We start from the raw sequence: 20,390 nt of genomic DNA, 5'->3' as shown, positions 1-20,390 counted from the left end.
GCACCTAGTGGCAAAGAATGAATTAGCATTTTCATTCAGACCAAGTTTTCACGTTTTCCCGGGTCTGTGTGCGCAACAAGTGGGCGGACAATATGCTAATGCTTCATGTTGACGTCAACATGAAACGGCTTGGGATTCATTTGAAAAATGACTCGTTTCAATGATTCAGAGTCGACTCTTTCTTTTGAGAGACAATAACTTTATACACAGTGCACTTTCAGATTTAAAACTTTGCAGGCTGTTTTCATTCACTTAGAGCTGTGTTACACACTGCATGAAAGGTAATTTTCAAAAATCCATAACAGGGGCACTTTAATGCACAGCTAGCCGTGTGCATTATCCCGATTATACCATGGTCATTTGCCAGCACTGACAAGTTAAAGCTATTAATGATGTTTGCAGCAAAATATGTGACTGGAAGGGTAAAAATGTATGATTATTTTAGTCAGTTACGGCTCGTTAGCGCTAGCATTCTGCCCACTTCAAATTAGACACAGAGATGAAATAGTGCGGTGAGACCACATTTATTTGAATGAATTATAGCATTTCAATCATGACAACTCTCGGAAGATTTTAGCATGGTAATGGTTATGACAATGTTAATGTATTTGGTCTTGGCGGAATAGATCTGCTACGCTGCTGCTGCTGCTGTTGGTTATTGCTGTAGTTGTAAATTATCGCTGCTGCTGCAAGCAAGTGTGGGAACTTGCTACTGCCAATGCATACGGCGATACAGTGCTGTGAGTATTTAAGACATACTGCTGCTGCACAAATAGCATATAAAATATCCCGTAGCAGATCTATACAGGTGGAGCTGGGGAAGGTGGTGGGTTTCAGAGGAACTCTGAAAGTGCGCTGCAAATGCTCAAGTGAATACTAACCAGCCCTTTAAATGTAAAGTAGCAAGGTCATTGGCTGTGTATGCAACATGAACCAATCAGCTTGTGCCAAGTAGTTTAACGCTGTGAATATCATCAGTTACGTAAATACCCGTCAGCCTGCGCCATCTAGAGTTTCATGACTTAACTATACATTTATTTGAATTAATTATCGATCGATCAACATAAAGAGAGAGATGACAGTTGATTGTGCGTTACCTGTGTCTGCATGTCTTTCTACAAACAATGAAGCTGTGTTTAGTTACTTCAAAAACAGCGATTTTACAACTCGTTGCTGAAGAATATAATGTAGCGATCTACTATCTAGGCTATTTTATTAATAACAGTCGCGGGGCAGTGTTGACAACAAGTTTCTGTATGTGCGCAGTGCAATCTGCGATCTGCGATCTCCGATCTCTCTCTCTCTCTTTCTGTGTGTGTGTGTGTGTGTGTGTGTGTGTTTGTGTGCGAGCTATGTTTGTGGGTTTGTGTGTATCAATTGACTTTGAACTACCTGTGCATTAAACAGTTTTAATGCATACCTGCCAGCCTTTCCTAAAAAGACTCATGGCTGTATTAGATCAAATGGGTGCTTCTACTAAATACTGAGCATTTTTCAGTTTTTCTTTTTTAATAAATCTGCAAAGATGTCAACAATTCTGTGTTTTTCTGTCTGGGTGGGGTGCTGTGTGTACATTAATGAGGAAAAAAAATTAACTTAAATGATTTTAGCAAATGGCTGCAATATAACAAAGAGTGAAAAATTTAAGGGGGTCTGAATACTTTCCGTACCCACTGTATATCTATATATATATAATTTATTTATTTGAAGATTTGAAGTACACTTAAGCACACTTCAATATCTAAGTCAAAAGTCAAACTTTATTAAAATCAAACGCGAGTCAAGTCTCCTGTTACTACTTGGGCTAAATTAAGGTAACTTTTATCGACAGCCAAATTTACAGAGGAAATTCATAGTGGATCAGATGGCAATTTACAAAACACTGATGTCTAATTAGTGGGGAGCTGTTCAGAAGGACACCATGGCTCAAGCTGAGATGAGATGAAAGTCCAGTTAATCTAGTATGAAACAACAAGTTCCAACACCACCTCTTTTAAAAGCCGCTTAAAGAAAACCCTTTTCATGAGCATCTTTTTATTTTGGAGTGGTGGGAGGAAGCAAAACTAAAGAAGGGACTCTTTATGAAAGGAAGTATTGGAAGAACATGGTCTAGTTTCACCTGGAGGTGTGACTGAGTTTGTAATTCAATAGTGATCGCACCACCCAGCTCAGGTTATTCAGGTCAGAGCTGATCGTAGAGAAGATGAAAATGAAATTATGCGAATCTGGTGTTTTTGTGCCAACTAACAGCTCAACCTGATTCACATGGCTGACCATTAAGATCCATATCCAATACTTTAGATGCAGCCATGATGCCAGGAACTAGACATAAACCTTGATATGTGGTTAAGATTGCACTGAGGACCAGTCAAAGCCTGTATTTTATCACTTTAATTTCTAGGTTATCTGAAAATCAGATAAATTTGGATCATTATCAGGTGATAAAGACCTTTTTGTTGATTCAGTCCCAAAATTAAGCTGGATAGAGTACAACCTATCCTTTTTAGCAGTACATGCTACATCAAAAGGGAAATTAAAATCTTAGCAGAATTTTTTTCAACAGACATGAGAGACATTTTCAGCTGCCAGACACATAAGTTGATATGTATGCTTTGATCTCACTCATATTGCAGTGCTGATAGCAGGATAAAGGCCCATCTCTCCACAGCTCTTTGAAGCAGCACTGAGTTCTTAGCAGTGGATGATGCAGAAAATGTTCAAACGCTGAAAAAAAAGGTCTTTCAGACTTAAAATGGATTTGGAAAACAACATTAACCAACACTTTGATTATTTAGAAACGGCAAGATGGGACTTTTTTTCTGAGTTTGAAAAATGTAATAGAAGGAGAACAAAGAACCAAATAATAAGATCTACACCTAAATGGATGCACAGTTGGCATGGTCTGTGTGGAAAACTGTATGGTGGTAAATATATATAATATAAAAGTATGCAAAACCATGCCTGTTCGTGGCAGAGGCCAAAATGCTGTCATCGCTGTAACATGGAATAAATGAAGCTGTTAGTGGACATGTAAAGCACAAGTACAGGACCTCAGCCTCTATAAACATGCCACATCTTTGATCCACTTTAATAAATCAAGCATCCTACTTCTCTCTTTTTCTCATGCAATTCCCCTCTTTCTACACAAACACAAGTTAGGGCTGCCTGGACTGTACTGCACTTTTCAAGCAGGAAGCTTTCAAGGCTGTTGTTGGTTTAAAGCACATTGTTCCAGTTGACTTCACTTCACTTACTGTACAGTTACACACACACACAAGCTTCAGCATAGGTAGAAAAATGGATAATGGCTGTTGTGGCAAACTGGACGACGGATATCGCTGGCCTCTCTTTTGACCATATGCCACAGAAACCTAGGATAGGTTAGTGTATAAAGGCTCCCAAATAGCTTTGATGGAGCATTTGATGGACATGAATATGTAAATGCATTTTGAGAGTGTGGAAAGAACTATGTTAGTTTTAAATTAAGTGGCAATACAGCAAATTAGGTTTTGGAAGGCACAGCTGGACTCACCTTTGAGTGAAATTCTCATTGGTAAAATGAGTGACACTTTTGCAAGCTTGGGATGAAGAAACATCAGTAGTCATTGGATTACCTAAAAGGTCTGAACTGGAATCCTGTATAATTATGCTACTTTTGGATTCACCCGATCCCCCCAAAAACAAGTGTCTGAATATATAAAATACAAATAATAAAAAAAAATCTTTAGGAGGAGTTCGTTAAAATACAATGCCTGAAAATGTCAAAAATGGCACAAAATTTGCCAAGAAAATCCAAAATAACTCACTTCCTGATGGGTTTTGGATTTTGTTTCTGGAGACTTTGGTGTGTTACATGTGTTTACTGAATTTCATACATGTATGTGAAATGTAGCTTGAGGAGCACTTTGTTGAAAGTGTATAGGTGGCGCTAGCGAGTCATTTTAGTCAGTTCTTGTACAATTAGTTAATAACTCTAACTCATCACTATTAAAAACTATAATGTTTTTTCTTTATGTCAGTGGTTGTCAACCAGGGGCCCGGAGCCCACTAGAGGGCCTCAGCAAACTTCCAAGGAAGCCATATAATGACTTATTAAATTAAGTATTTAAATTAATTTAGTAAATTATTAAAATAATCAGCCATATTAGTGAACCTGAATGCAGTCACATTAGTGAAACTTCAGCAAAATTTTGCTAGCAACCAAGATCCATCCAATGAAGCACAGCTCACACAGATCACTTTCTATTTCACTCTCAATAAATATTGATTTTATTGAAGAATGTATATTGTATATTCGAATATTGTGTTGGACAACAGGGGTCATCGAGTAAAAAAAAGTTGAAGGCCATTTCTCTGAAATCAATGTATTTGCAGTGTTATTTAATGCAGTGTAAACCTTAGCATGCAGGCGTCCTAACTTGCACTGACTGTGCAAATGTTGAACGCTACAGCTCCGGACATCCCCTCACTCCCTCACTGTCACATGATCAGCAGCCCTCACCTCTCTCATACATTACAGCAGCTTTAAATCATTAAATATCTCAGAAATAAACCTGTCAGCTGAGATCAGGTATCAGAGGGGGGAAAAAAGTAGCATGGCGTAAAAAGTGGCCTACTGAAGGAGGGCAGAGCAGTTGTGGTGTGAATCTCTGCATGGTCAGGGTGAGGTATGCTTGAGAGGCTCAGAGAAGCCATTAGTAGAGTAAAGGCCATGATCTGGAATGCTCTGAGAAGATATCAGATCACAGGCCGTCTGTGTATGTCAGTGTCCTCAGTGCAGTTACAACTAGGTTAAAGTCCATTAATCAACTGGGGTAACTAATGAATGCCATTTTAACTACACATGCAAACTAATACACATGTGATTCAGACGCACACATACACATACCACATTCTCATTGGTGTAAGAGTCACGGACACGCTTCAGTGTCCTGGTCTGTTTAAAATAGACCTGCATAATACATGAAACGCAGACACGCAGTAGGAACAGGTGTGAGACAGAAGGTGTCAAAGTGTGTGTGTGTGTGTGTGTGTGTGTGACAGCGACAGGCAGCGCACTAAGAAAACTGACATACTTGCCCCTGTGAATGACCATTAAAACTCCAAAAGTTTGTAAGCTACAAAATCACGTATTGTGTCATCCCAAAAAGCCCCCTCTGCTGACGGGATTTCTTTCTGTTTCTTTCTAACTTGCTCTCTCTCATCAGGGTCAGAAGGACAAGCAGGCAAATACTAACTTTTGGTCTGTTTCCAGCTCTGGAGCCAGTTCCCACGTAAGGCCCCTGGGATAGAGAGAGAGAGAGCATGACTGGGAAAACCAGAGGGGAGGCCTGTGACATCCCTTAAAGACGCATGTTTAAAGACTTCCCATCAGTGAGCAAAAACACAGTGGCTGCTCCCCCCCCGGTACTGCTTACTTTACAAGATTCAACTACATGAACCCTGTCAGAGCTTCCATCATCTGTTTATTAGTTATTTTAGTGGTTAATGCAAGTTATCCCCTATCAAATAAAGTTTAAGCCAGTCTAAACTGGTTTTAGATGGTCTCCTAGCCTGGCCAACTGGTGTTTGACAAGTTTAGCTGGATGACCAACTGGACAGTCTGGGAGGGCAGCTAAGACCAGACTGGTCTAAGGTGTGTGTGTGTGTGTTTTCCTACAACAAGCTTTGGAGACCAAGCAAACTCAGACCAGCAAAACCACTGTTAGGTGGTTTAAGATATTTTAAGACAACTAAGACCAGAAAGCCATCATAGGCTGGTTTAAGGGTTTAGCAGAGATAACATACAGCTCTCAATGCTTAAAAGGGAAAGAAAGAAAAAAACATGCCTAAACCAGCCTAAGCCTGTTTGTTGGTTTTAGCTGGATTAAGATCATTTCTAGTCTGGCTCAGCTGGTGTTTAGCTAGTTTAGCTGAGCAGCAAACTGGTCTTACAGACTGACCGGCTGAATAGTGTCCAAAACCCCTCTAAAACCAGCCTGGGAGACCAGCGAAGAGCAACAAAACCAGTATTGGCTGGTTTAAGATACTTTTTAATCTTAGGCTGGTTTAAGGGTTTAGTAGAGATAGCATAATCACACAGCTCTCAATGTTTAAAAAAATGTCCAAACTAGCCTAAACTTGTTTGTTGGTCTTAGCTGGTTTGGGATGGTCTTTCAGTCTGGCTAAGTTGGTGTTTAGTTAGTAGTTAGTTTAGCTGAGCAGCCAACTGGTCTTGCAGCTGAAAAGTGCCCAAACCCCACTAAAACCAGTCAACAGACCAGAATGATAAGCTGGTCTTATCTTGTTAAAGATGGTCTCTCAGCCTGTCCAGGCTGGTGTTTAGCTAGTTTAGCTGGGAGATGAAAAAAAACCCTTTCTAAAACCAGCCAAAAGACTACTGTGACCAAGCTGAGAAACCAGCTACAACAAGCAAACCAGCTGAAGATGGTTCATTTTTCCAGCAAGGGTGGTACAATAACATTCCCACTCTGGAAGGCCAACTAAGACCAGCAAACCAACTAATTTATTATTTATACAGCTCTAATAAGGCATTCCCAGCATTCTTAGCATACTTTTTCAGTTTTAATGATATGAAACGCAAAGTATTACAGAAAAAAATCACTTCAAGTATACAAGATGTTTATTTGGGAGGAGATTGTTAAGGAGCGTCACATAGACCTATAACTGTCAGAAGTTAATGACATGGAAAAAGGGATTGTGTTTGTGTGTTATACTGTTTGTGCCTCAACAGTGTCGCAACACTTGGCAGAGTTTGAGCTCCTGCCAGAAGAATCTAGGAGCAAATAAGACTAGTGCTTATTTACATTCCTCGATTCTACGACCAGAGCATATAACTGACCCAGTTCTTTAATCCATCCAAGTTAAAGAATCTCTTACTAACACACACACGCAGAGGCAGGTATATAGTAGCCAGCCAAGCATGAGAAATCAAAGCTAAAGCTGGAAAAATAGCCCTGGGATCTGATGACTGGGATGAGAAACAGGTGGTGCGTAGAGGCCTGAGAATGGAGAGCTTTATATTCAGTAAAGATACTACGAAGAGATACAGTCTGCGGCTGTCCTGCTTTTACTCTTGACCTAATATGTAACAGACTGCTGCTACAAAGTCAGCAGGTTCTTTTTTGTGTGTGTCTTATTCTTATTCTTTCCAAGCTGGTGGTAGCTTGTTTAAAATTGTCTGCCAACCTGACTAAGATGGTCTTAGCTGGTTTAAGATGGTCTTCCAACATGTTCAAGCTGGTCTTAATCTGATAACCCAGATTTAGCATCTGAAAAGTGCCCAAAACAATGCAAAAAGCAGTCTGAGAGGCCAACTAAGACCAGAAAACCAGCTTATGGTGGTTTGAGATGCTTTAAGTTGGTCTTCAAGTCTGGCCAAGCAGGAGTTTAGCTGAGCAGCCAACTGATCTTACAAACTGACCGGCTGAAAAGTCTTCAAAACCCCTCTAAAATTAGCCTGGGAGACCAGCAAAACACAAAACCTGTGTAGGCTGGTTTAAGATGTTTTTTAAGGCAACAAAACCCAGCAAACCAGCATACTCAATGCTTAAAAAGAAGGGGTAAAAATATGTATACCAGCCTGCTGGTTTGGTGGTCTTAGTTTTATTAAGATGTTCTCCCAGTCTGGCCAAGCTGGTGTTTGGCTAGCTGAGCAGCCAACAGGTTTTACAGTCTGGGAGACCAAATAAGATCAGCTAACCAACTTAATTATTATTTTTTTTAAAAGTTTTTTTAAAACGTCTAACTGTTTCAGACGGGCCAAGCAGCTTGTCCAACTGTCCATTCAAATGCACTCTCTGACTTTTAAACTCTCTTGTCTAATAGTTTATTGTGTTGTATTGTGTGTGACAGGAGCTGTAGTCAGGCTGTGCACTATTGATATAACAGGCACCGGTTTTTACCAACTAGCCAAACAGTTTCTGACAGCCTCACACAGGCTGACCATTGTCAAGGCTCCTGTAGCCAGAATTCTATTGCCAGCTGCTGTCTTTATGGATCAGACCAAAGAAAAACACAGGAGAAAGGCTAACAGTACAATCATTCCAACTCTCCCTGATGCTCTTCGTTCATGTCATCTATTCCACCTCTATACCTCTTCTGTCATGCATCAAACTTTTCCAAAAAATACCATTCCCTCAAAGTCTTCACAGAGAAGTAGGTCTACAGTGTAAATGGCATGAACGTGCAGCTCTTTGAAGATGGCTAAAATTGCTGTGTTTGTTACCGTTCCCTACAATTCTTAAACTGGAGTGGTTATCTCCCATGTGCAGCTGTCCAACAAGCTGCTGGCTAAAAAGAAAAGAAAATCTCTCATTGGACATGAACTTAATGTGCAGATTTGCACTGATTGCACATACTCACATGAATACAAATATGGTCATCCATGATGATCTCACTACCAATGCTGGGGTCTTTATATTAAAGACCAAACCAAACTTTTTCTAAAACAGAAGTGAGTTTCTTCCTTCTGTGGAACACAAAAGAAGATATTTTGAAGAATGTTTAACCATTTTTGTCCTTAGAATGAAAGCCAGTGGGGTCCAAAATAACATGAACAGTTGTTTTGCCAAAAATGCTGAGACATTTTTCTAAATATCTTGTGTTCCACAGAAGAAAGAAAGTCATGCAGGGTCATGCACAACATGAGGATAAGTAAATGTAAAAAAAATATTTATTTTTTAATTCACCACGTAAAGCACCATGTAGTTTTCTCATGTAATTCAAATTAACATTCCATCCTAAATCCCATTTACTGAGAAAACCAACCCACATATGTCAAAAAATATAATATTTCACTGAAATGGTTTCATATTTACTTCTGTGGGAGGCTTTGATTTGTAATGCATTAATAGTCACTAATCTATGGATGACTACCAGTGCAAAACAAGCAAGAAGTTTGTGTTTCCAACAAACACCTGCAGTGTTCACTCATGCCCTTGACCCAATCACAGATTTCCAAAGATGCCAAAACCACATGACCTTCTAATGGAGAACCTCGCACTTCTCACTTTCCAAATTTTCCCTTCACTTGCAAAGCCCCATCCAGAGTTCATGGAAAGTTCCTCCACGCCGACAATGCTGCCTGCCACATATGCTCCCGTCTTCTGGCAGAGAGTGTGCGCAAAGATACTAAACTCCACAGCTCAAGAGACAGAGCTTTAAGCTTCTCTAAGTCAAACTGCCAAAGAGCTCATACACACCGGCCAACCCAAACTGCAACACACCCTGCAAAACTGATCGTTTGAAACCAAACCCAAACAAACTTGAGGCACTTGAGGCACGCATACAAACAGAAGCAGACTGAGCTCGCTGTCCTGTGATCCGCTACGACCGGCTATCACCTTGCAGATAAGGTCTTACTGTAGAGGGATTGTCTTGTGTCAGCACACACCCTCCCCCTCCATCCCTCCCATCCCAGCAGCCCCTTGCAATAACAAACCCCCGTGCAGCCACGCCACTAGCCTGGAGCGTCTAACAGGAGTGTAGTGCTATAAAACCCTTTCATTTGCACACTAACCAAACACTCCCGCAGACACCAATCAATCATTAACAGCAACCAGTTAAAGGCACTGAAGCAAGAAGAGTTGAGTAGGCTACTTACTCTCTTTCAGACACAGGTTTCCAACTCGTTCCTCAAAGGAAAAAAGAAATCCCAATGGAAATCAGAGTCCTTGAGAATTGTCAGTAGATCCAGCTTTGAGACTGCTAGAATCATCTGTTTATAGGTCTGGATGTGGGATCGGTAGTACAGCGCTCACACTCATGCTCTGTTTGCTGCTGTGACTGAATGTGTATCTGACACGCTGGTGTAGTAAAGCCTCCCTCTTAATCACTGCTCCTCCCCTCACGCTCACATAGTAAGAGAAGCAAAGAGAGAGAGAGAGAGAGAGAGAGAGAGAGAGAGAGCGAGGTAGACAGCACTGTCCTTGATAGTCATTACAAAGACTGGGAGGAAATCACAAGATTTCTTGCTAACCTTTAGTTTCAGTTGTAGTAGTTACTTAAGCTTGAATTTCAGCTTTCAACAACGCCACTTTCCAAGCTTAAATGATCTGAACTAGTTAAAAGCATTCATACTAAATGAAGAAAAATAAAACGAAAGGGGGAAAAAAAACGTTGACAGGGAGTTTTATAAATTTAAAAGCTATTTCAAACTGTGGTCTTTAGAAGTAGATTAAGAGTTTAGTTTTTGATATTAAAGACTTACGAACAATAAAGTAACTATATTCAGTGTTTGGGGGACTAAATGTAAAAGTTTAAGAACTTTGGGAAACATAATGATCGAACACTATCCTAAACATTTTAAGGAGCATATGTCCTCCTCAGTGTGTATAATTAAATTAAATTAAATTCATAAATTAAAATACATTTAATTATATTAATAATTAATAAACAAGTAAATGAATATTAACTAAGAGAAAAATAAATACATAAAAGATTAGTAGTAGTAGTAGTAGTAGTGATGATGATGGAAGGATTAAATGTAAAAGTAATAATTTGATCAACCACTTTCCAAAATATTTTAATATAATAATATTGGAGCATAGGGCCCCCTCAGTGTTGATTATTATTATTATTATTAATATTATTATTATTTAATAGTACATAGGGTCCCACTTTATATTAGGTGGACTTAACTACTATGTAATTACATAAAATATGTACAATGCACTTATTGTGTTCATATTGTATTGCAAAACACTTTTGCTGCTATTGAGGTGGGATACGGGTAAGGTTAGGGACAGGTTTGGTGGTATGAGTTGGTTTAAGGGTGGGTTAAGGTGTAAGGGATGGGTCAACAGTGTAATTATAAATGTAATTACATAAATTAATTACAGATGTAATTACATGCACTTTTAAAATGTAAGTACAATGTAAAAACAGGTATGTACCCAATAAGTGCATTGTATCAAATGATTAATTTAAATGTAAATACATAGTAGTTAAGGCCACCAAAGTAAGACCGCACATAGAAATAATTTCGTAATTTCTCTTCTTATCATGGTTATGTAAAGCCCTTTGAATTACCCCTATGTATGTAATTGCTATACAAATAAATCTTATCTATGATGGTTACAGTCCTACACAGCACTGCAGTTCCTAATTAACATCTATAAAACATAATATGTGAGGAGGTAAGACAGCATAGTGTAGTTCATAAAGGTCGTTATTTGAAACTAAATACCCCTACAGTTCAACAGACACCGCTTGCCCTCGGCTCACATTACAACACTTTACATACAACACCATAATAGTGTTATTCCTGGCTGAGTGACAGTCACCTTCTAGCATGTGAGTGACAATATTCACAGAAATCATGCATTATAAAGCCTCTCCCAAAACACAGTATTTCCAATCACAGCCTAACGAGCCGACACTTCTTTTTATGTGAGCTGTTAAAGAAGACTCACATCAGTGTTAAAACCAGTCCTTAAAATGTCACTTAAATGCTTAATACGGATGGTGCTGGAACAACTGAAAGATCTCAGTGACAAATCATCTAATCATGCCCTAGTTAACAAGGAAAGAGAACTATGGAGCGTAATAGAGGAACAGTCACAGTTGGGAATCCCTGTGACTGAAATAGTGCTGCTAATTATGTATTGAGGGGAAATGCTAAGCAGGCAGATGGAATGGTAGGTTTGGGGTGTCAGGCTTCGGGATGCCGTCATTAAGAGACGGGGACGAGCCAAATGCAGACACAAGCGTGTCACGAGAGCCGGGAAGCAGAGCTGAGCCACTTATCAGCCTCTTACTTACAGACGCCAAATGCAGACTGGGACTCCACCCCCTTTCCGTCCCTTAATACCAGTCAGGACTGGTCTACCATTATGCATCATGATCAAAAAGGAATATGTAAATCCCCCCCCAGACTACTGCCACTAACCAGAGACGCCACAGACTACACTCTTAAAAATAAAGGTTCTTCATTGGCATCCATGGTTCCACGTTCAACATTCATGGAACCTTTCCATTGCACAAAAAGTTCTTTATAGTGGAAGAAGGTTCATTAGATTATTAAAATGTTCATCACATTAAGAAAATATGGTTATTTTAAGAACTGTTTACTGAAAGGTTTTTGTGGCAATGCAAAACTAGTTCTTCTATTGCATTACTGGAAAAGCCACTTTTTGGAATCTTTTATGCCAGTATAATATTAATTTTAATAATGGAATTTCAGAAAATAAGGAAGTAAAAAAATAAGAATATTTTAAATTCACTTTCCTAAATCAAGATGTGTTCTGGCAGGTTAAAACACCCTCTATCATTTCCAACCACTTCCTTCCCATCATCCAGTTGTTGTTTGCATTTAGCTGTCAGTAATTTGGACTCAATTTCCTCTTTTTCTTATTTGCAAACTTTTGTTCAATCATTTTTGTGTAATCAAACACAGACAACCTAATCTACCAAATCTAACCAAATCGTGCATCTACTTTGTTTAGACTTGCATGTAAAGATTCAGAAACAAACATTTTGTCATTTGACCCAAGAGCACCTGAATGCAAACTTCATCAGCACTCTCCAGATCCACAATGTGCCCCCCACCCCCCACCCCGAACCTCTGGGTTGACTGATGTGGCGTGAATATCTTACAGACAGCTTTGCCGTGGTCCCCTCTGTCTCATTTGTCATCTGAAGTTAAACTCCCAGGGCTTCATGTATACCCAGAAAGGGGAAGCATTGACTCAAAAGTTTTCAGCTCTGTTAATCTCTCTATAGGGGGTGCGTAATCCCCGAAATTGGAACACAGATTAGAGCTGTTTAGATTATAGAGAACTGACATCTTTAAAGGGATAGTTCACCCTAAAATGAAAATGTACTTACCCAAATGTTGTTACAAACTGGTAAGACGTTCTTTCTTCTGTGGAACACAAAAGAAAACATTTTGAGAAATGCCTATACAACAAGACAGGTCAAATGTTGTTTTGGACCCCACTAAAATTCCTTTTATGGGCAAAAACAGTTTCAATATCTCCAAAAAAAAAAAGTCACACAGGAGCTTGTTTATCCTCTTACATTAACATATATAATGAATTATAAACTTTTTTTTTTACATTTTAATAATACATATATGAACAAATAATCAAAAGTATAAAACACTGAAATAACCTGAGTGTCAATATTCTCATCAGTGACAAATAGTTATTCTGACCTCTATAGATTTGAATTGGTATTGCAATCATCCTCAGTCTTTTAGTGCTCTAACTTGTGAAATCACAAATGAGACTCTTGTTGCAAAGAATACTGCTTTCTCAAGCTGGGAATAGCAAGAATTAGTGCATAGGTTTTAAACTGATTTGTTTTGATGTGAAGTGCCTTGCTCTTCTCTAAATCTGAATCAACAATTGTGTCTCTGTGCAGAGACTGACAGATAGCCAAAACCACAGGAGGTGACGGCAAAGCTCCTTCTGAACAGGATTATGAGAATGAGACAAATAAAGATGCTTGGCTTATGTTGAATAAAGCACAACATTGATTACAGCTTCAGCCTGAAATTTGCTGAATGCGCATGTTTATATACAGCCTTTTGTTGTTATTTACATTATTCTGATTGATAAATAAAAGATCGGGGCCTGTCTAATTGTGTTTAAAAGTAAGTGTATAGTTAAATTAATTTTGATTCTGATGTAATAAACCATCCAAAGCTGTTCTATAGACTGATAAACAACAACTTCAGTAATTTAATGTCTGTTAGTTTCCTCTACGGACCAGTTTGTTCACTAAACACTAATTACAGGTTATGCCGATTACAGAGTCGTAACGCTGATTGCAAGTCAGTAAAAAAGTGAAAGTGGTACATCACATTGCTTTAAAACACTCCTGTTTATGCTGTGACAAGCAGTATGTAAATCATGAGAATTCATTTCATATATAGTGGCATTAATCTTTTTTTTACAAGCATTTGAGGGAGAATGTCTCCTGGGGTCCAGATTAAATTTTGACTGGTGAAAGATCAAAAAATACTTCTCACATTTACTTTCATCTGGATGACTAATGTCCCACCCTCATAAAACCTTACAAGTTCTGCCATCAGCGTGTGTCGACGCCAGCACTCATCAAGAGCCCCCAGGCCTTTAGCTTCTGTCTCTTATCTGCTTGTGAACCAAAAGTTACTGCAAACACTGCGTTTCTGGTTACTTTAGTCAGCTGGAAAAATTAAATGGTTGTATTTCTGTTAGGATTACATACAATACCCTTTACTAATTATTTCAACAACAACATGTAATAAAATAATTATTTAATATTTTAATACAAAATATTATACAAATTTATATTATATATTTTAATATTATTACCATTATTTTTATATATTAATTAATTTATTAATTAATGAATGATATCCAGTTTGGTGCTGGAGCCATCATATTATTACTACAACATATAACAACAACAACAACAACATATAAACATATAATAATAACAACAACGATATATACACATTACAAAAAACAATGGGGGAAAAAAAATAATAATAATTTTACGAATGTATATTTATATTACATTTATAAATGTAATTAAAATTATAATATTATAAATAAATTATAATTTTATTATAATAAAATAAAATTAATAATAATAATAATAATTGTTATTATTATTATAATTATTAAGATTTTACATTCTTATAATCACTTGTTGTTGTTTAATTAATTGATACATCATATTTTTTTTCGTTTCAGCACCAGACTGAATATTTTATGTAATCCTAGGAGAGATATAACAATATTAGATCTTAACAATTTCAAGATATTACCACACACTTGTTGCAAAACACTGTCTGAAAAGTGTGCTGTACGCAATGTATCTTTTCTAAATCTGAAATATTGAGTTGAGAAATATCTGCTGTTCACAAAGAAATGGAGAAAGAGAGTCAGCTGAGACCAAGCGTAAAGCAGACAAACTTCTCCTCAGGTGGCTCTAAATGTCCATATCAAAGGAACCATGGTTTGTTTTCATGTGTCTGCCAGGACAATTCCCCTGGCAGTGTGTAACAGATCATTTGTCATCCCACCTGCCCAACTTCCCCCTCCTGTCAATAAAAATAATTAACAGACAATAGTGGCGTCAGTTAAATGCTTCCCTGTTCATGATTGGTGATGACATACGACCTGATTTTGTGTATGGCAATAATGCATTCAGCAATACGTGCTTAAATTTCAGAACAAACTGACCTTGAGGTTTGAAACAACAACTTTAAGCTATTTTTGTTTAAAATATAGCTCAAGAATTTGTTGGACTTGACCTAAGTGTCCCTATACTGTCCCTGCGGTGAGGACACAGCTCAGTTATTCAGTTATTAATTATTCAGCAGGGCCAAGAGCGAACAGAAGTCTTGTATTTGAGCCAGACCTCAGGGGGGCTTCAAATAAAACACTAATTAACTCTATCAAATGAAAACAAAAAGCCTTGCTGCTGCTTTTCTTTTCAACTTTGGCATACTGATGCCTGATCTGAGGCAAAAGTGGACAGCCCCAAAAAAGAGGTTTTAATAACCAGGTCATGTCTCGAAAAAAGTGCAGCCGGGCATTTTTACTCTAGTGCTGCTGAGCCTGTAAAAGGAGCATCTGTTTTGTTTCAGCACAGCTGAGAGTAATCAACCTGGGCAAGCGATGAACCGTGACAAAAAAAAATCTTGGGGAGTCAATACTAGTTCTTAATATTCATATTACAGCCAAGGACACACACACAAGGAAAGACAGCGCTGCAGATAAAAAATACATCTTTTTGGAGACTTTCTTGGTGTAATGACTTATATTATCAATATGTTTACTTTTAACTCACATTTTCACAATATCGTTTAAGCACAAGACAGATATTTACAGTATAATCCATATATTGCCACTCATCCCTATACAGTTCCCGTTGCGACACAATCTTTTTAGACAAACTTTGAACATGTTAAAGCTGAATTAGGGCTATTTTAGTTCAGTGCAATTCTGACACACATATGTAGAATTTAATATGGGGTGCTGTGTGTACATTAATGAGGAAAAAAAATTAACTTAAATGATTTTAGCAAATGGCTGCAATATAACAAAGAGTGAAAAATTTAAGGGGGTCTGAATACTTTCCGTACCCACTGTATATTAGCTCTGATTCAAAACATAGCAAGCAATTTTATAAACACTCCTGGTGCAAAAACTTAAACTTTAGATTAAACAAGGTAACCTAAGGCTCAGGTATTCATTTTTCACTCCGTCTTGCGCACAGTTGAACATACAAGCCATTTAAAGTACATTTCATGAATGTGTGCACTACCTAGTGGACCTTTGTGTTGAGCACTTAAACACTGGCATGCACAAGTCCCCACGGACTCAAAATCAGGATCCACATGGATAGTGTGCGCAGACATCAGCGGACTGTGCTAATGACAAAAATGACATCATCTAAACTCTCCGTGAGTGGAACACGGACAAGGAAAGTCTAGCTTTAAGAGTCAGCATAATTAAAGTGGCATTGCATGTACTGTATCTTTCCCAGAGTGCAATCCCAGAATGCACTGGGATGACCTCAGTGAAAAACTAAAACCCACCAAGGTGGATGACACAAGTCGATCATTAAAATACTATGTCACTTTTTCAACTCACTTTTTTACTTTACAATACAGATTCAACGCAGTTTCACAGTAATTAACAGAATATAACAATCAATAATGCAAACTTCTTCAAGTATGAGACAAATTCTAATTCTGCTGTAAAGCAAGCTCTAAAGAAGACAACAGTGTCTTTATTCAGCTCAATTTAGTGATTCAGTTCAATAACTGTGGAAAGTTCATCAGTTATGAAACAAGTTCAATTCAGCTATAAGCAGCTCTACAGAGGGCAACAGTGTTGTTATTCAGCTCAGTTCAAGTTTTGTTCTCATCCAATAGTGTCAGTGCAGTCAAATCGATAATATTACTGAATATTAAGTGTCTTTTAAACCCAGACCCAAGCCAAAGGTGACAGGGGCAAAGAGCCTAAACTCCATCAGGTGACAGAAATTGACAAAAACAAACCAGACTCAGTCAGTGGACCAGTTCTCCTCTGGCCCAAATGAACAAACATAGTGTGATATTGGGAGAACAACCAAGACCAGCCAAACCAGCTAGTTTAAGATGTTTTATTTCATCAGGGAATTAAAATCATTCAAAACGTTCTTTGTATACTGTATGAAGTATGTAGTATGTAGCACTTCAAATCAGCCACTTTCACACTGCAAAAGAACATCTTACACCAATCAGATTGTTTGCTGGTCTTAGTTACTGTAGTAACCCAGCCTTGTAAGAGATTTTGGAAACATTACGGCACTTTTGGCCAGATAAATCTAGCAACCCAGCTTAGGCCGACTTAAGCAGGTTTTTAAACAGAGTTGAGGTTTATAATTAACAGAACTGATTGATTGCTCAATGCCATGCTGACACACAAATTTGGAATTTACTACGCACACTATGTCTGTCCCTTCAGAGGCCTTTGTCCTGGTTTCTAGTTTGTGAATGTGTGTGAGATGAACAATACTGAAATAAGACAAAGACGCTGTCAAGACCGCTAAGCTAACTAACAACACTACACGAAGGGCCATATGATCTGTAGCTTCAGCCAGACTAAACAGCACTCCTCCAGAGACTCCCTGACCTTGCACAATATTAGGGGACACACAATCCTACTATAATGCAACATGGAAGTGAACTCACTGGAGGACACCCCCTTCAACCGGCTCTATTTTAAGATCTCCAGCAACTTCTTTGCAGTAAAAATCACCTGCTGCAAAGCTAAATCCTGGCATTCGCATCTTCACGAAGAGAAGCTAAGCGTCTTAGAGTCAAAATGTCTGTCGAAATCCTTCAACTGCAACATTACGACTGTGAAATTTAGATGTTTCCTGGGGAAAGCTGCTGCTTTTTTTTTTTTTATTCAGGCACACCGTCTGGTAGGAGAAAAATCAATAAAAACACTCACTGAGAAAACTGTTTTTTGGGCACCGCATGATACATGGGCTAATCGTTCAGGGAACATTCAGTCCATAGCCATTTCATGTCTTGCTCGTTGGATGGAGTGACAAAATCTAAGCTTTATCTTTTTTTAATAGAGAGAGGTTTCAGGTTAGTGTGCTTCTTTTGGACACATCGGATCAATTTATTGATGTGTAGAATACGTGATTGTGAAGCAACGCTCACATATTCCAGCCTCTCACAGATAAAGCGTGCTAGCTGCAGGAGCCAACCACATCCTGAGTAAACATAACCTTCTCCCCGCTGGGAAATCATAAATTGACCCCCGACAAGCCCACATGGTCCCATTCCACCAATCACAGTGGGCCATTTTTCTCAGGTCTGCAGATTTTACAGATCCTCATCACAAAAGAAAATCTTTACACTATTTGATTCTGACATTGAGACTAGCCTACTGTTTCTTTAATAAACCCCAGAGGACTTTTAAAACGCACATACCGTTAATCTGTGGGAAATCTGCAATTGCTCAGGTTGAAAAAGAGCAAATTAAGATTGTGAAAGACTGGATTAGAAGCTACAACTATAATGCAGGAGATTTATATTCACACAGTGCAGTAATTACTCGAACTTAGCCAATCAATTATTTATGCAAAATTGACATGGAGGCTGCTGGTATTTTCCGTCTCCTGATATAACAGGGAAAGATCCTCTGGATAAATTAGTCATGACCACATATGCACGTGGAGCAGTCCAGACACATGAAATATAAAAAAAAAAAGAAACAGACAAAGTGCGGGATTTCACAGTGAGCGAAAACACTGTTGTACTGTACTGTATATTTAAAACAAACAAACAAAAATATATTTATATACATACACACACACACACACACAAATAAAATACGATTTTACATTTTAATTATATTTATTTTAAAAATAGTTAATTATTTTAATAATAAGAATATAAACTTTATTTAATATGTTTATGCATTATATTTAATATTGCATTATATTTAAATAATATTTAATATTATTTAATACATTTCGTACTGGAGTATAACATAACAAAAAATGTACTGGCAATTCTGTAAATAGAAGTCACCAGCTGTGTTTCAGCACATCATAGAAGGAAAGAAAAAAAAAACACAAGAGCTGCAAGAGGGGCTTACCCTGTCCATAGTATGAAGCATTGTCCATGCACACACCCAGTCCCTCATGCATAAATATGCAGGAAAATCAATCTACATATCACATTCATGCTGAAACAGGAACATATTTCCCACGTTAGCTCAGCATAATTTACAAGTCTTAGTGAACAAAGTAATAAAACCTTAACCAAAAAGCACCAAAACCAATCACAGCTGCAGGTTCACCTGTTCATTTAAACCTCCAGAATAAAACAGACGTTCTTACTTACAAGCCACAATGAAGATCCATTCAGAGCACAGTTCTCTTCTGAAAAGGCTGCAGTCCAGGTGATATGCTGACCCAGCTATGAGCCAGCAGAGGAATCCATCCTTTCCTAACCATGGTAACCAACACCTTTCTAGAAGCGGTGCGTGCGTGCATGCGTGAGAGCCGCTAGAGAGGAGAGCTGACAGCGGCAGCCACGGGAAACCAAATTCAATCTATTGCCATGGCACCAGTGCTGCGGTGACAGCAGCCTTTCAGCCTGCAGACCTTTTCATTCAGCTGTTCAGCAGACCCTAAGCCCAAAACCCCTGTCCTGCCTCGCTCCCTTTCTTTTAAAACCTGCAACACATGACATTTGTCAGCTTGGAGATAAATTACCTCGGCCGATGAGAGAGAGAGTCTTTTCCGCGAGCGGGCGAGCCCCAGCCGTCACAGGGAGAAGAGGAACAGTAGCTCTGCAGGGATCCCCAGAGATGCCCAGGGCTGCAGCTCACAAGGCACAGCGCGAGCGCATACAAACGCCAGCCACCACCAGCACCAGCAGCAGCAGAGGCAGCGGCAGAGGATGGGAGGGAGAGTGAGAGAGGCAGAGAGAAAGCGAGAGAGAGAGAGAGAGAGGGGGAATGAAACGCAGCAGAGGGGGGCTGCTCATTCTGAGGCAGCCAGGCACATTACATCATTGCTTTCCAGTCCTGAGGAGGCAGAGCTGGGGAGAGGGGAGAGGGGAGAGGAGGCACTCCCCTTTACACCTTCTGTCTAATAACGTAAGTCTGTTAGTACAGAACCTGCAGATGAAAAATACACTGCAGCCGGCTCAAAACTGCAGTTATGAAATGGATTATGTCAGTTGAGATGGATTTAAGGTTTATGCACAATGGTTGTACATATGTACACACACACATCCATTTTGGCATCAATAATGGATAGCAGGATGGAAATAAAATGTATAATCTAATGCAGGTACATTCATATATCTTTCCTATCTATCTAACCATCATTGAGCAGGGACATTTTTAGAGAAATTAGTAGATAGATAGATAGAT

General features: G+C 38.7%; 1 protein-coding gene across 2 annotated transcripts in view; it reads right to left on the bottom strand.

Annotated features, from left to right (window-relative positions):
* LOC107714785 (semaphorin-4B-like) overlaps positions 1-19,869 on the bottom strand; it is a 69,974-nt gene extending 50,105 nt beyond the window's left edge. The window contains exon 1 of one of the 2 annotated variants that reach the window (XM_016520755.1): positions 19,726-19,869. The gene's annotated coding sequence lies outside the window, so the exon portion shown is untranslated. Of the gene's footprint in view, positions 1-9,604; positions 9,780-19,725 lie in introns of those variants that run through there. The other variant, XM_016520754.1, reaches the window with a different exon arrangement.
* Positions 19,870-20,390: the final 521 nt, after the last annotated feature.

The sequence above is a fragment of the Sinocyclocheilus rhinocerous genome, unplaced genomic scaffold, assembly GCF_001515625.1.
Source record: "Sinocyclocheilus rhinocerous isolate Xijiao unplaced genomic scaffold, SAMN03320098_v1.1 scaffold58, whole genome shotgun sequence".
Lineage (NCBI taxonomy): Eukaryota > Metazoa > Chordata > Actinopteri > Cypriniformes > Cyprinidae > Sinocyclocheilus > Sinocyclocheilus rhinocerous.
This window is presented reverse-complemented; position numbering and strand designations above follow the sequence as displayed.